Source organism: Urocitellus parryii, chromosome 2 (assembly GCF_045843805.1).
Source record: "Urocitellus parryii isolate mUroPar1 chromosome 2, mUroPar1.hap1, whole genome shotgun sequence".
In the NCBI taxonomy this organism is placed as follows: Eukaryota; Metazoa; Chordata; class Mammalia; order Rodentia; family Sciuridae; genus Urocitellus; species Urocitellus parryii.
Genome location: NC_135532.1, coordinates 217,386,528 through 217,399,717, shown reverse-complemented (window position 1 = coordinate 217,399,717; position 13,190 = coordinate 217,386,528). Strand labels below are relative to the sequence as shown.

The following is a 13,190-nucleotide window of genomic DNA, read 5'->3' as shown; positions in this document are numbered from 1 at the left end:
GCAAGGTGTATTCCAAAGAAAATTGGAAGTGGTTTCCATTTCACGTGGTGACTTGTGTTTTTACAGTAACTGGTCTGCCACTGAATAAGTCCAAATCATGTTTTCAACGCATTCCATGGGATTTTTTCCCCCACATCTCAGAGCAATATAGAAATTAGTTAATTATTGAAAAACTGAACTTATTATGGAGGAAAAGCACCATCAGCTAACGGATTCTTACAAGCAGAGGAGTTTCCCGTGGGTGGGTGGGACTCTCCGCGGCTCATTAATGTATAGACAGATAGGTTAAGCACAAAAGATACAGCAAAAGGGTTTTTCAGGAAAAGGATATAGAAGAGTAATTTTCTGTAGTCTTCCTATTTCTGGGATCCAGTGGAAAAGCTTCAGCTCTCTCTGCCGTGTCTGCAGTTAGTGACTCTGTGTTCATGATGGGATGCCAGAGGACACTCTCTGCAGGTATTTCACAAATAATCTGAACGCATGGTGTGGTTCCCTGAGATGGAGGAGATATTCCGCTGGGGGGGAGGTTAAGGAGAGCGAATGGTTGGGCGCCGAGGGGTCCGCAGGGGGCCACCCTGGTGTGGTCTGGGCAGCCGTCACCTGTCTGGTCAGATATCTGTTACATCGGGAACACTGAGAAACATTATTGAAACTCTCGAGAGGTCACTGAAGCAAGCACTGGCCATTTCTGGGGCTACCTACACCCTGGGGTAAAGGAGACCTTCACAGTGACTGCGCTCTGTGGGAGCTCTTGAGAGTCACGCGAACAGATAGCAAGGCGGAGCCATTCCTTAAAACTTTGGAGAACCTTCCAGAGTGTCCATCTTGCTGATTAATCTTTTGTTATAGAGAGTTTTCATTAAAATAGGTCAACCCAAGGGCTTAGCCCCACACGGTCCAGTGACATTTTTAAGTACTTTACTGAGATGATGTCGTGCACATAATCTCTGACTTGAAAAGGAAATGGCAAACCTCGTGTTGTACTGCATCTGCCTGCCCGTGAAGTAGGATCTTTAGAGATGACGAGTGTGTTGTGAAGTGGCGATGGACTTACAACACTAGAGACAGGCAGAAAACTGTGGGGCGACTGTGTTTATGGATTGTTCTCGTGATTGGGTAACATACAGTACTTCTTCCAAATGTTATTTTCTCTTAAAAATAAAATCAGTTACAATAACAGCTAATATTAGACAGTGTTAATTATTTGCCCAACACTGTTCAGAGTACTCCATGCATATCGATGTGTGTAATCTTTGGAAGAATAGATAAGGAAATTAAAACAGAAAGAAATTGAGGACCTTGCCAAGGTCCAACTAAATAAGCCAGAAACGAAACTGAGAAGTGCAGACTCTGGAATCCACAGATGCCCTTGATCGTCCTGAAGGACTGTGCCGATTGTTTCTTGAGCTTCACTGTGTGGTGATTCCTGTGTTTTTTATTAGACCTGCCAATACAGGTCTGGATCACATACGGTTTTCTTCACGGATATAGAACCCTGCCACTTGGCAGTTGTTACTGTGTGAGGAAGGAATTGGTGTCTTCTTCAGGTGGGGCTGGAGTGACATGCACCCCAGAGGAGCCCCTAACACAGAGACGCTGGTCACATGCGCTGGTTGTTGATGCTGCATGTCACCTAGCTCTGCTTGTGGACGCGCATTAGTGGGGATGTAACCCAGAGCAGCACATAGCATGGACCCTGCGGTGGGCACCCTGGAAAGAAGAAGGCGAGGCATGTGACCAGCAGGGCCGCCTTCTCCCTTTAGCGCAGGGCTTGGTGGAAGGCACGCGTGCGCACGCCCGTCCTGCCAGCACAGGGGGCCCGTCCACTCTCTGCTTCCAGCTGGTTATCGAAGTGTCCCGCGGGTTCATCCTGCCATCTCAGGATTCACACCTGTACCGGTCACCGGGAGTCTCCTGGGTGTGAACGGGGGTCTGCTCACTCCTTCTTCCCTCAGATTTGGACATCAGTTCTTTCTAGATGAGATCTTGATCCACAAGGAAAAGGAGATACTTCTTCATTCCCCGTCTCCCAAATATGAAGTAGGAGAAGGACAGAGGGTCCCTGAGGGGGAACCAGCTGGGCCCGCTCCCCTCCCTCCCCCCTCTCTGAAAGGTTTCGGGGGACCTCGCCCTGGTGCTTCAGTTTCTACTGTGCTAGCTCCCCAACCACCTGAAGGCTCAGCAAAGGCAGTTTTCAAGACACTAATAATAATCATGCCTAAGTGTTTCCCACGAATTTTAGGATCTTTTCCTGTTCATTCTTTTGGTGGTATCAAATGGGACCAAAAAAGAGTTTGATTCCTGTGGAGGTCTGAAAGGACCCCAGGGGCAAATGGGTCTGTGAGAAGACCCTGAAGGGAATCTGTTTCTGCCCCCAGGAGTTTGGGGACCACTCATCTTATACAGAAGCCACCGAGATTATTTTAGGTGACATTTGTATTGTTATGAAAAGGAAGAAAAACAATTCCTTCCAGGTCCCAGGAAGAACCCAAAGAAATGCTCTACGTGGCCCCTCAGTATAGACTGCATTATAGAATGCAGGCAGAGAGAGGAGAAAGAAGGTGTGAAGTGAAACGTGAACCATTCCCGTGATACCACTTTCCATTCTTTCCACCTGATCATGGTAAAACTATATCACTACTTTGAATGGCAGACTAGGGAAGCTGAGATCTAAACTAACATATTGCAGTCCTTGTTAGAATTTATTACGATGTGTTAAAAGAAAAAGAAAAAAAATCCTGTCTACATTTAGGCTTCCGTTCCTTAATCTTAAAATGCTTAAAAATATTTCTGGATGCTGAACCCCGGGGACCTGGGTTTTCACCTGGCGCCACCAGACCTGTGGGTGTGAACTTGGGCAATTATCTTAAGTACTTTAGTCCTCTTTTTCCTCTTCGGTCAAACCAGGCAATGGGACGAGATAATCTCTAAATTAGTTCTCAAAAGGGGTAACAAAATATTGTCAACAAAATAGTCATGGATTCCCACAAACTGGGCCCCTTTCAGGGCACAGCCTCTAAGCCCTCTTCCCTGGGCAATGTCAACTGCGTCACATCAGGCAAACCCCAACACACCCACGCCATACCTCAGGTATCACTTTTTGCTGTACATTTTTGAAAGGGCTTTGTGATTTGTTTTTGAAATTTTCTGGCCAAGAGTCATTCATTTAATTTCCTGTGGCCCTGATTTCTCCACCAACAAGGGATTATGACCAGGGGTTGAGATTCCCGAGTTCTCACTTGCTGACTCTGGGGGGCCCGCTCCTGGGTGAGATCTGGTCCAGCTGAGCCTCTGCACAACAGTGACGGTGGCCATAATGTCTTGGGGCTGAGAGGCTCCAGGCCACAGCCTCTGTGGGCTGCCTACAGCCCTATCTGGCACACCATAAGTGTTCAGGAGAGGTCAGCTGCTGTTTATGTTTAGTCTTAGAATCCTTTTGGAAATGAGAAAACTCTAAACAAAAAAAGATCTATGAATCCTAGATTTAAAAATGCGTAAAGTTGCTACAGTGTTGTATTTTTTAACATTTAATTAAGCATTTATAAATCTTAATTTCTTTGTTTTATTTTTTGTTTTGTATTAGACCCAGTAAAATTTCTTTTCTTGTGTATATATGGGCCCTTGAAACTCTCTGGGTACTATTCCTGGGTCCCTAATGGGTAAAATAGACTTGCCCCCAGATGTGGCACTTTGTGAAGAATTCAGGGGAAAAATCATGTCTGAGTAGCATCAAAAGGAGGTACTTGAAATCAAACATGTGGGTCCTTTTCCATATGCACACGGTCCTGCTGGAGAAGCCTTCCTTCCTCACCGCTGCATGCAAAGGCAGGGTTCTGAGGGAGGTCCTCCCCTGGTGACCTCAGGATGGATTCCAGAACCCATCCAGATGCCGAAATCCGAGGATGCTGGAGTTCCTTATATAAATGGCCTACTATGTGCATAGAACACATACTAGAGTGTAAGTGTAAGAACCTTCTTACACTCTCCTGGTCTGCTCCATTCATATCCAGATTGTTATAGCACCTTAACCATGTCAGTACTGTATAAATAGATGTGATACTGTATTGCTTAGGGAATAATGAGAAGGAAAAAAAGTTTGCAAAAGTTCAATGCAGATGTGATTCCCCACCCCCCAAATATTTTCAATCCAAATTGGTTGAATCCACAGATGCCGCACGGAGGGACGACTGTGCTAGGCCAGTGCCTGAGACCTCCAGCCACACACGGCTAAGCTGTGCAGGCATAGAAACACAGTTAGCCACCCTTTGGGTTTCTAAAGCAGTGCACATGCTGCAGCCCCTTCCTTTCATGCACAGCAGCTCTGTCTGCTGCCTGTGACCTCTGGGTCCCATCCCTCCAGGGGTGGGCAGGCTCCTTTACTGTGTAGAGGTGGGTGGACCCACAGATTGCTGATGGATTGTGATTGGCAGTCACAGCTTCATAGCATATGTGTCTGCTTCTCAGCTTTTGGATGCATTTTTGAATTTGGTTCATCCCCTAGACACTTTGCATTTTTCATTCTGAAAATATTTTAAAGTTTTCCCCAAGGCTTGTATTTTTTCTTATAAGCCAGGTAGCTATGAAAGACCTTAATAAGGAGTTGATCCACTGGGTCTCTTTAGAGCTCTACCACTACTGTCCATGCATGCATGCGTGCGCGCGCGCGCACGCACACACACACACACACACACACACACACACAGACACTCCAGAAGCTTTACTTAAATAAGGTGAACCTACATCCTTATCTATGTTTAAGTTCATCTGAGCTAATTTGCAATTTTTGAGTTTCCCTGTTCTTTCTAGGTGTTTCCTATAAAACCAATTCTTTGGCGGGGCTCAGTGGTGCACACCTATAATCCCAGTGACTTGGGAGGCTGAGGGCAGGAGGATTTCAAGTTTAAAGCCAGTCTCAGCAGCTTAGAGAGGCCCAAAAGCAACTTAGTGAGACCCTGTCTCAAAAAGGGCTGGAGTGTAACCCACTGGTTAAGTGCCCCTGGGTTCAAATAAATAGTACCAAACAAACAAAAAGCATTCTTTCAGGAGGTTTGCTTTTGGCTGTGAAAGTTTGAAATGTTGCATCAGGGAAGGGACTCATCAGGTGTCACCTGCTCGTGTGTGCTGAGCTGGCTTGTCAGACATTCGGCAACACACATCTAGTGGGACAGGAAATGCCTTTTTCATAGTATGATTTTCATCAAGTTCTACACAACAGCTATGCGGCATCACTGGGAATGTTCACTCCAGTCTATAGCAAATATTCCAGATTTACTTCCAAAGGTGAAAGCCAAGACAGAAGGGGTGGGGGGAGAGGGAAAAAAAAGAAGGGAAAGGACTTCAGTACCCGAAGCATTATTCTTTTCTGTTTGCCTTTTTTAAAGCAACACAGTGGAATTAATCTGCAACTCCCTAGACCCCTATAAAGCCAGTTAATGGCAATGCATTAATTTGGTGCTTCCATGACTTACGTACACTCAGGTTCCATTAAAGCGAGTATTGACTAAAGCTCTTGCTGTTATTGAAATCTTTCCGCGTACTTTCCTATACTGAACTGGCAAACATTGGATATTTTATGTGCTTGCCTGATTTTTGCTTTTGTTTGTGTTCACCATGGCTTATAAGTCATCTTCTGGTCATTTGAGATAAAAGGTAAACATTTAAAGTCAGTCAGTTCTTAGGTACTGTATAAATCTATGGCCCTTTTTGGATTTGTTCCTGGCATCGTATTTTCTCTTACCTTTGAGTGGTTTTATGGTATTTCTAATTCACTCCTTTTTGAGAACTAAGGAGCAACATCTTTCGCTCTTGCCTGACCTGACTTGCAGGCATAGCTCAGCACCTCAGAGGGGAACCCCATGGAGCTTCAGGGAGAGGAGATCAGAACCTGACAACCTAGCTCTCAGGTCTGATCCCTGCTGCTCACGGGCTGCACGTCTCAGTTTCTTCGTCTGTACAATGGGCTTCCTGATATCTGCCCTGAGGGAATGTGAGGACTAACTAAGAAACTGAGGGCCACCTGGACCTGCAGCAGCTGAGGACCACCGTCCCAAGCTGGCTGCCCTCTCGCCTCTCCATCATGACCAGACCGACCTCCCCAAGTCAGCTCTGCAAATGTGAACCCAGGAAGATGGGATTCCTATCTTGGGATTCTGGTGCAGATTGAATGAAGATGAAGTGATACCTATAAGGACATGTGCTAGGCACAGATGTGCCCGTTAAATATTAATTGTCATCATTAAAGCACATGCCAGGGACATAGGCAGCTCCTTTTCCCTGGTCCCACAGCCCTTACCAGGAATCCAGTGGAATCCTGCCCAAGTAGGGGTCAAAGTTTTGCCATTGCCAAGTTATTTAAAAGAGAAAAAGAATTCCCACAAATTGGGCCCTTAGGACATGGTATAATAAGTGTTCTCTCTCTCTCTCTCTCTCTCTCTCTCTCTCTCTCTCTCTCTCTCTCTCTCTCTTCTCCTTTCACTCTACCTATTGGAAATTCCAAATACTGAAAAACTGGACCTACTTTAACAAATTCATTCCTCGTTATTGAAGCACAACTGGGGTAACCTATTGTTCTGCTTCAGAGAAGGAGACATGATCTTTTTCCAAACAATGAAAAGTTTAATCAAATTGTAGCTCCTCCCCCCCCCCGTATGGGGGATTGAACCCAGGGATGCTCTACGACTGAGCCATACCCTCAGTTCTTTATATTTTAATTGAGGCAGGGTCTCACTAAGTTGGCCGGGTCAGCCTCCCGGGTCACTTGGATTACAGGCATGCACCAGCTGGCCCAGCTGCATTTCTTAACTGAACAGTAAAGCACCCATATTGCTGTGTCCCCTGCCAAGGTCCTAGCATCTAACTGATTCCTGTTATCCCTCAATGAAGCTTCTGGAGTGTGTGTGTGTGTGTGTGTGTGTGTGTTGTGTGTGTGTGTGTCTATAAGATAAAACAATGATATGAACTCTGCCCACTACATAGATTGTTTTGCAGAAATTGAGATAGGTTATGTCAAAGTGTGGTTTAAATAATCTTTCAGCTAGGTAATAGCAATGTACTAGAAAATAGTAATACAAAGCTACTATTACCATTCTGCATGTTTTACACAGAAATTTTAGGGATCTTAAATGTGATAATTATTAGTTTCTCGAAGATAGATATCATCTTGTATCTTTCAGGACTGATGAGAAGAAAATTGTAGAGAAAAAAATAGGGAAATATAAATTGTCCATCACTATGAATCCATAGTTTTCAGAAATTTTACCTTTTTTCATTAGAATATCTTTTAATTTCCTTGGCCTACCTACATCTATATGCTCTTTAAAAATGTGAGAAATGGAGGAAGGAACCTTGACCAACAATTGAGAGTTGAGTTTTATCTGAATGTATGTTCTTTGACAAGACCAAATATGATTTTTTACAACTCTATTATTCCATGTACTTTCTATGAAACACTCAAATAGAGTGGAACAGCCACTTGGGAACAGAAGGGAAATGGGGTAGACCACATGGCAACTTGCTGGCTCCTTGGGCCTTAACCCTTGAGTTCCCCCATGGCTCTTTATATTGGTGCTTTCTGGAGATATCTGGGTTAGCTTTCAGGGTGGTGAAATGCTACACCCCTGAGACTCAGTGCCAGTTTTAAAAACTGCAACTGCTTGGAGGTGAGACTCTTCCAAAGCTCCACAGGCCAGATTGCTGTCCTGTTCATTTGCTGACATGCTAGTCACCCATAGGATCAGAGAGACCCATTCTATTCCTTGGGTAACTCAGCCAGTCTCAAAATAAATAGGTACCTCGTGCAGGGAGAAAGATCTGGGAACTACAGAAATTTGAGTCTTGAGGGTTGGGTTGTTCTTGGAGTTCAGTTGAGCTCTAAAAGGAATCCTGAGCCCTGGCAAGGGAGCCCAGTCCTGGATTCTGGCCCCGCCTCCTCCAGGAAGCTCAGCGGGTCCCATCTCCTCTCAGAAACTCTGTTTCCTCATCTGCAGGAGAGGAAGAGGGATTTGGCGATTTTCAAGGTTCTTTTCATTTCCTAAAAGTATGTTTTGATGTCTGTGAGAGCAATTGCCTTCAAAGCATCATCTTCTACCTTCCAGAAGGAGAGCTGTGACCCCCTGTGATCAGAGCACCAAACTGGGAGAGTGAGATGATGACTGAGGCCGGGCGGGTGTTGGGAGGGAGGGAGAGAACATGAGTGTACACCCCAAGTGAGGAGGAGATGAACAGAGGTCCAGGAAGAGTGACATGGCACCAGAGGGGAAGTCTTCCTCACTAGATTTCCCATGACTTTGGCAACATTAAAAGGAAAAAAAAAAAAAAAAAAAAGACATCCTTAATCCTACAAAGTGTCCAATTGTCCCAGCCCTAGCGTGGCTTGGCCGGCCACAGACCGTAGTGTGAATTCCTCAGCCAACTGAAAAAGATGGTGTGAGTTCTGTTGACTTAATTGTTGGAGTGTTTCTGACCAGGCTGCCTCCCTCCTTCTCTGAGCAGTATTATGGGCTGTTCTTCATTACCTGCCCTACCTATCTTCACAATCTAGCCGCAAACAGCTCTGGTTGACCACACCACTTCCCTGTTGAAAGTTAATACTGTTTGACTCATTCTGTGCTGCTAACCCGAAGCCAAAGAAAACAAGCCAGAGAATAACCGGCTTGTATGGAGCTTGGAAAGCTCTCAGCGGCCCTCCTTTCAAAATCCTATACAGTAGCTTTACTATATCTCTCGCTGCAGCTGCAAAAAAACGAAGGAAGCAGAAGTGGCTTTAAAAAAAAAAATGAAAATAAAAATTGGGGGTGGGGAAGAGACAGAAGAGAGTGGGGCGGGGAAAAGACAGCGAGGTCTGGCCCTTTACAGAGCTCTCCAGAGCTGATTCTGTGTGGACACACCACACAGAAGAGTGACTGTGCAGGGAGCTGACAGGAAAGTTCAAAACATTTGTCAAAAGGCAAAGGGTTCCCTACTGCTGAGGTAGCAGAGGGCGTGGGGAGTCTGGTCCCCCAAGGCCAGCCTCCTTGGGCCGAGTCCCAGGGTCACAATGGGCCAGGGGCAAGGTCTGCAGCTTTCAGATCTGAAAAGAGAATCAATGGCTGAGTTTTGCTAGGGAAGTCACCAGGCCGTCTCCCCCTTCAGTTCCATAAGTGACTCAGATGTGGTCACCAGGGAGAATGGGGGCACTTGTGTCTTGGAAGACAGAACTTTCCCTCCCAGCGTCACTGGCAGACGGTGGGACCGTGCTCCTCACCCTGCTGTGGAGTCCAGGCATGTAGCCACTGGCCTGCTCAGGGGAGTGGTAGCTGAGATTCCCTGGCCTCTTCTGTGGCCCTCCCCCAGGCCTCCGCAGACAGCCGTGGAAAAAAGGCTGCCTGAGGCCTGAGTGGAACTGTCATCCCCCAAACAGCCTGAAAGCCCTTCCTCTGGACGCGGGAGGCAGGGCTAATAGTCTATAAAAACAACTCGTAACCCTGGCTTTCTGGCTAGCCAGGCCCCCGTGCCAGCCAGGGCCTGTCGGCCGTCCCTGCAAGGGCCTGGCCAGGCTCTTCTTTGGGCCAGTCTAGAACTTCAGTTGGCATTTATGACAGGAGGGAGAGGGAGAACCAGGCGCCCTCCCCTGCTGCTGGGAAAGGCCCTGGGGCCGCGTGGGCAGAGCTCTGAGGAATAGGAGGGACTTTCCTGGCCCCTTTTTATAAGCACAGAGGAGAGTGCACCCTGCACCCGGCACGTCCTGGAGCCACCTAGGCCACAAGCCTAGGCCACAGAAGGGCCGTCCTCCGTTCACTCCTTCATTCATTCGGCCACACTGACTGGGGCACTGCTCAGCCCTGAAGGGTCCTTTCCAAACCTGCTCAGCACCCTGCTATTCACACAGGAGGGGGACAAGACCCTGCAGGAGGGCAGAAGGTCTGGGTAGAGAATGGCGGCCAGGAAACACTGTGACGCACGGGGAGTTGGCAGGCCTGGGGGCTTGTTTCCTCCCAAGGCCTCCTGTCCACCCGGGCTTGGCCTGGCCTGATGAAGGCCTGGACTCCACAGCTGGCGGGAACTCCAGGCACCCTGCAGGAGTCCCTGCTCAGAAATACACATACACACAGCACATGCACTAAGCCCTCCCCTGCCCTGCATCTCAGACTGCCCTCTGAGGCTGTCCCCCTGCATCTCCCTAGGATGGGGGCTATCTGGTGGACAGCAGGCTCACTGCAGCCCCCACTCGGGTTACTTTTTAATGACATGTGGCAGGGGTCCTTGAGACAATGTCTTGAGGGAGGGCTGATGATCCTGTGGTTGGGGCTGTGGGGAACTTGCCTCTCACCCCACAGAGGGCTACCACCATCAGCTGCTGTTCCCTCCTTAGTCGCAGACAGACAGAAGGAGGCGGTGACCAAGGGCAGGGGAGCCTGCAGAGGCTGATTCTGCTTTTGTAGGCCCAGGCCTCCAGTGAGTGGCTGCAGACGCCACAGCCTGTCACTCTGAGCCTTGAAGTCAAGAGCTAAGTGTGGGTTCTGTTTTCTTCCCTGAGTCTTGGAGGCGGGACCCAGAGAGGTAGGCGGGATCCGGCCCTGTGCGACCTTTCCCCTGAAGCCGCTGCTGCTTCATCTTTCTTTGGCCTTGGCTGCCTCTGCCTCCTGTTTACGGTGGCTCCTCTGCCTGTCCTGTCGCACTTCACTTGAGCTTTTGTATCAGCCCATGTCATGAAGGCGATCGTGGGGTACTTTGTGTGTGTGTAAAATAAGTATATGGTGTGTGCGTGCATGTGCTGTGTGTATGTGTATTTCTGTGTGTCTGTATCTGGATGTGATGTTTAGATGTGTGTAATGTGTGCATGTGTGCAATATGTATTTTATTATGTGTGTGATAGAAGTAGATGGTGTGTGTGTGGGAGGAGTCCATGTATACACGTGATGTGTGTATGTGTGTGTATGGGCCCTGTATGTGTAAGTGTGTTTATCGTGTATTCGCATATGTGTATGGTGGGCCTATGTGTGTGGTTTGTATGTGTGTGATATAAGCATGTGATTGTGTATGTGTGTGTACGTGATGGAGGTGAGGGGTGTGCTATGTGTAATGTGTCAGTGGAGACAAGTAGCCACACCAGGCATGAAGGATCTGAGCACCCATTTGTTGTGTTAGGCCGTCAGTCAGCATTTAGTGAGCCTACTATGTGCCAAGTTTTCTTTGGCACTAGGAATGTCTCTATCCCTGTCTTTCGGTCCCTTGTGGTCTGGGGGGCACAGGCACCATGAGTGACACTAAGCACTCAGAGGGAGCCAAAGCCCAAGGGCTGGATGGGGAGACATGGCCACTTAGGGTGTCCAGGGGTCCCTTGAGAAGATGGCCTTTAGGAAAGTGCCTGAAGGAGGGGCACACGGCCACAGGCATCTGAAGGAAGAGTGTTCTGGGCCCAGGAACAGGGGCATCATGCACAGGTGGACTCTGCACTTGCTTATGATGCCCCCAGCAAGGGGCAAAAGCTCCTGGCAGACAGAGGCACCGCCATCCCCTGTGCTGATTCTCCTGGAGTAAGACGTGTGTCTCTGGGTCCCTCAAGTAAGCAGAAAACGTTTGGTACCTAAAAAGAGGTGGCATCTGGCAGACTTCTCCCCACGGACTTGGTGTGACTTAGCCACCTCTGGAAGGGAGGACGAGTCTGAGAAAGGAGGACAGAAGCCCTGCACAGAAAGTGCAGCTGAAGGGGGACTTACGTTCTCCCGCCACTGATGGGAGACGTGGGTCTCGGGACCCCAGAGCATCATTATTTTCTAACCCTAGAAGGAGCAGGGAAGAGGGAGCTTGCGTGTGATTCAGCTGAGTGGCTTTCTTTCTTCTAGCTGCAGCCCCTGGCAAGTTCCTTTAGGTTGAGTTTACCACCTCCTTCCCTCTGGACTCAGCTCTGGGGCAACAAAGGGGCAGAGGGGGCAGAGGCAAAGGAGAACACCATGTCCTGCTCAGTAGGGAGGCAGGAAAGGCTCTATGGAGGCTTGAGGGGAGGGAGCAGTGGACCCAAGAAGACGGGTTTCCTCATCACTAACAGCCACTGTGCAAGAAGCCACTGATAGAGCAGCTCAGGAGGGAGGACAAGTCCCTAGGTCACCCTGTGCCAAGCTGCCAGTCATCAGCACTCAGAAATGTAGGGCCTGCCAGGTGGAATCCAGATAGGAGGACCTGGTGGGGACTGAGATGGAGTTCTGAGACCCATCTCAACAGTCATGCTAGGGACTGGCTCCCAAAGGCCAGGCATCTACCTGCAAGAGACAAAAAGGAGCTTTTAAAGTCAGAGGCAAGGTCACCTTAAGTTGTTCAAGAAAGAGGGTGCTTGGAGCCTTCAGCGAGAACCGGTTGAGTAGATAATCACAGCAGAAGTAATTGCTATGGATGCTTTTAGAGCCCCTTGGAGTAATCCATCTTAGTCCTTTAATTCCAGGCTTCCAGATAAGGAGTCTTCGTGACGAGGAGACTCCTCTCGTCCACAGCAAAGTTTGGAGGAAATGCAGACTCAGAGCAGAGGGCGTGTGAGCCAGACTGGCAGGGATGTCTCCTGGGGCCGTGTCTTTTCTCCGGATGGGAGAAGGATTATGGCACCTGTGTTGACATCCTGATCCTCAGGGTGCTCCAGGTCTTAATGCCACATTTCTAGAATGGAATAAGTTTCCATGTGACCTCTTCCTGCCGTTCCCTAAAGTTCTCCCTCAGATGGTGAGGCAGAGGTAACTTCCTATTCGAGAATCTAGGCTCACCTTACAGATCACCTGATTGTCAGATCTGGGCTCCAGAAGAATCTGTCTAGTTATACTGGGAGAGTCTGGGCCCTTTAAGCTGCTGTGCATACATCAAAATTTTTTTAAAAAAATAGGAAAGCCTTACCAAATAGTTATCACCAAATGAGGCCATCACTCAGTGCCCAGGGACACTTAGTCTAAACACAGTTGAGGTCTACAGCCGACCCTCTGTATTTGTGGCTTCAGCATCTGCTGATTCAACAACCAACCACAAATTGAAAATATTAACAAATATTGCACCTGTACTGAACAGGTAAAGGCTTTTTGTTGTCATTATTCCCTAATCAATGAAACAACTATTTATATGACATTGACATTATATTCGGTTTTATAAATAGTCCAGAGATAGCTTAAAGTATACAGGAGGATGTGTAGAGCTTATGTGCAAATATGTGGCCATTTAATAAGAGACTTGAGTGT

At 47.9% G+C, this 13,190-nt stretch overlaps 1 protein-coding gene across 4 annotated transcripts in view; it reads left to right on the top strand.

Moving 5' to 3' along the window:
* Window positions 1-13,190, top strand: part of Runx1 (RUNX family transcription factor 1) — an 84,075-nt gene that overhangs the window by 28,599 nt on the left and 42,286 nt on the right. The window lies entirely within an intron of this gene.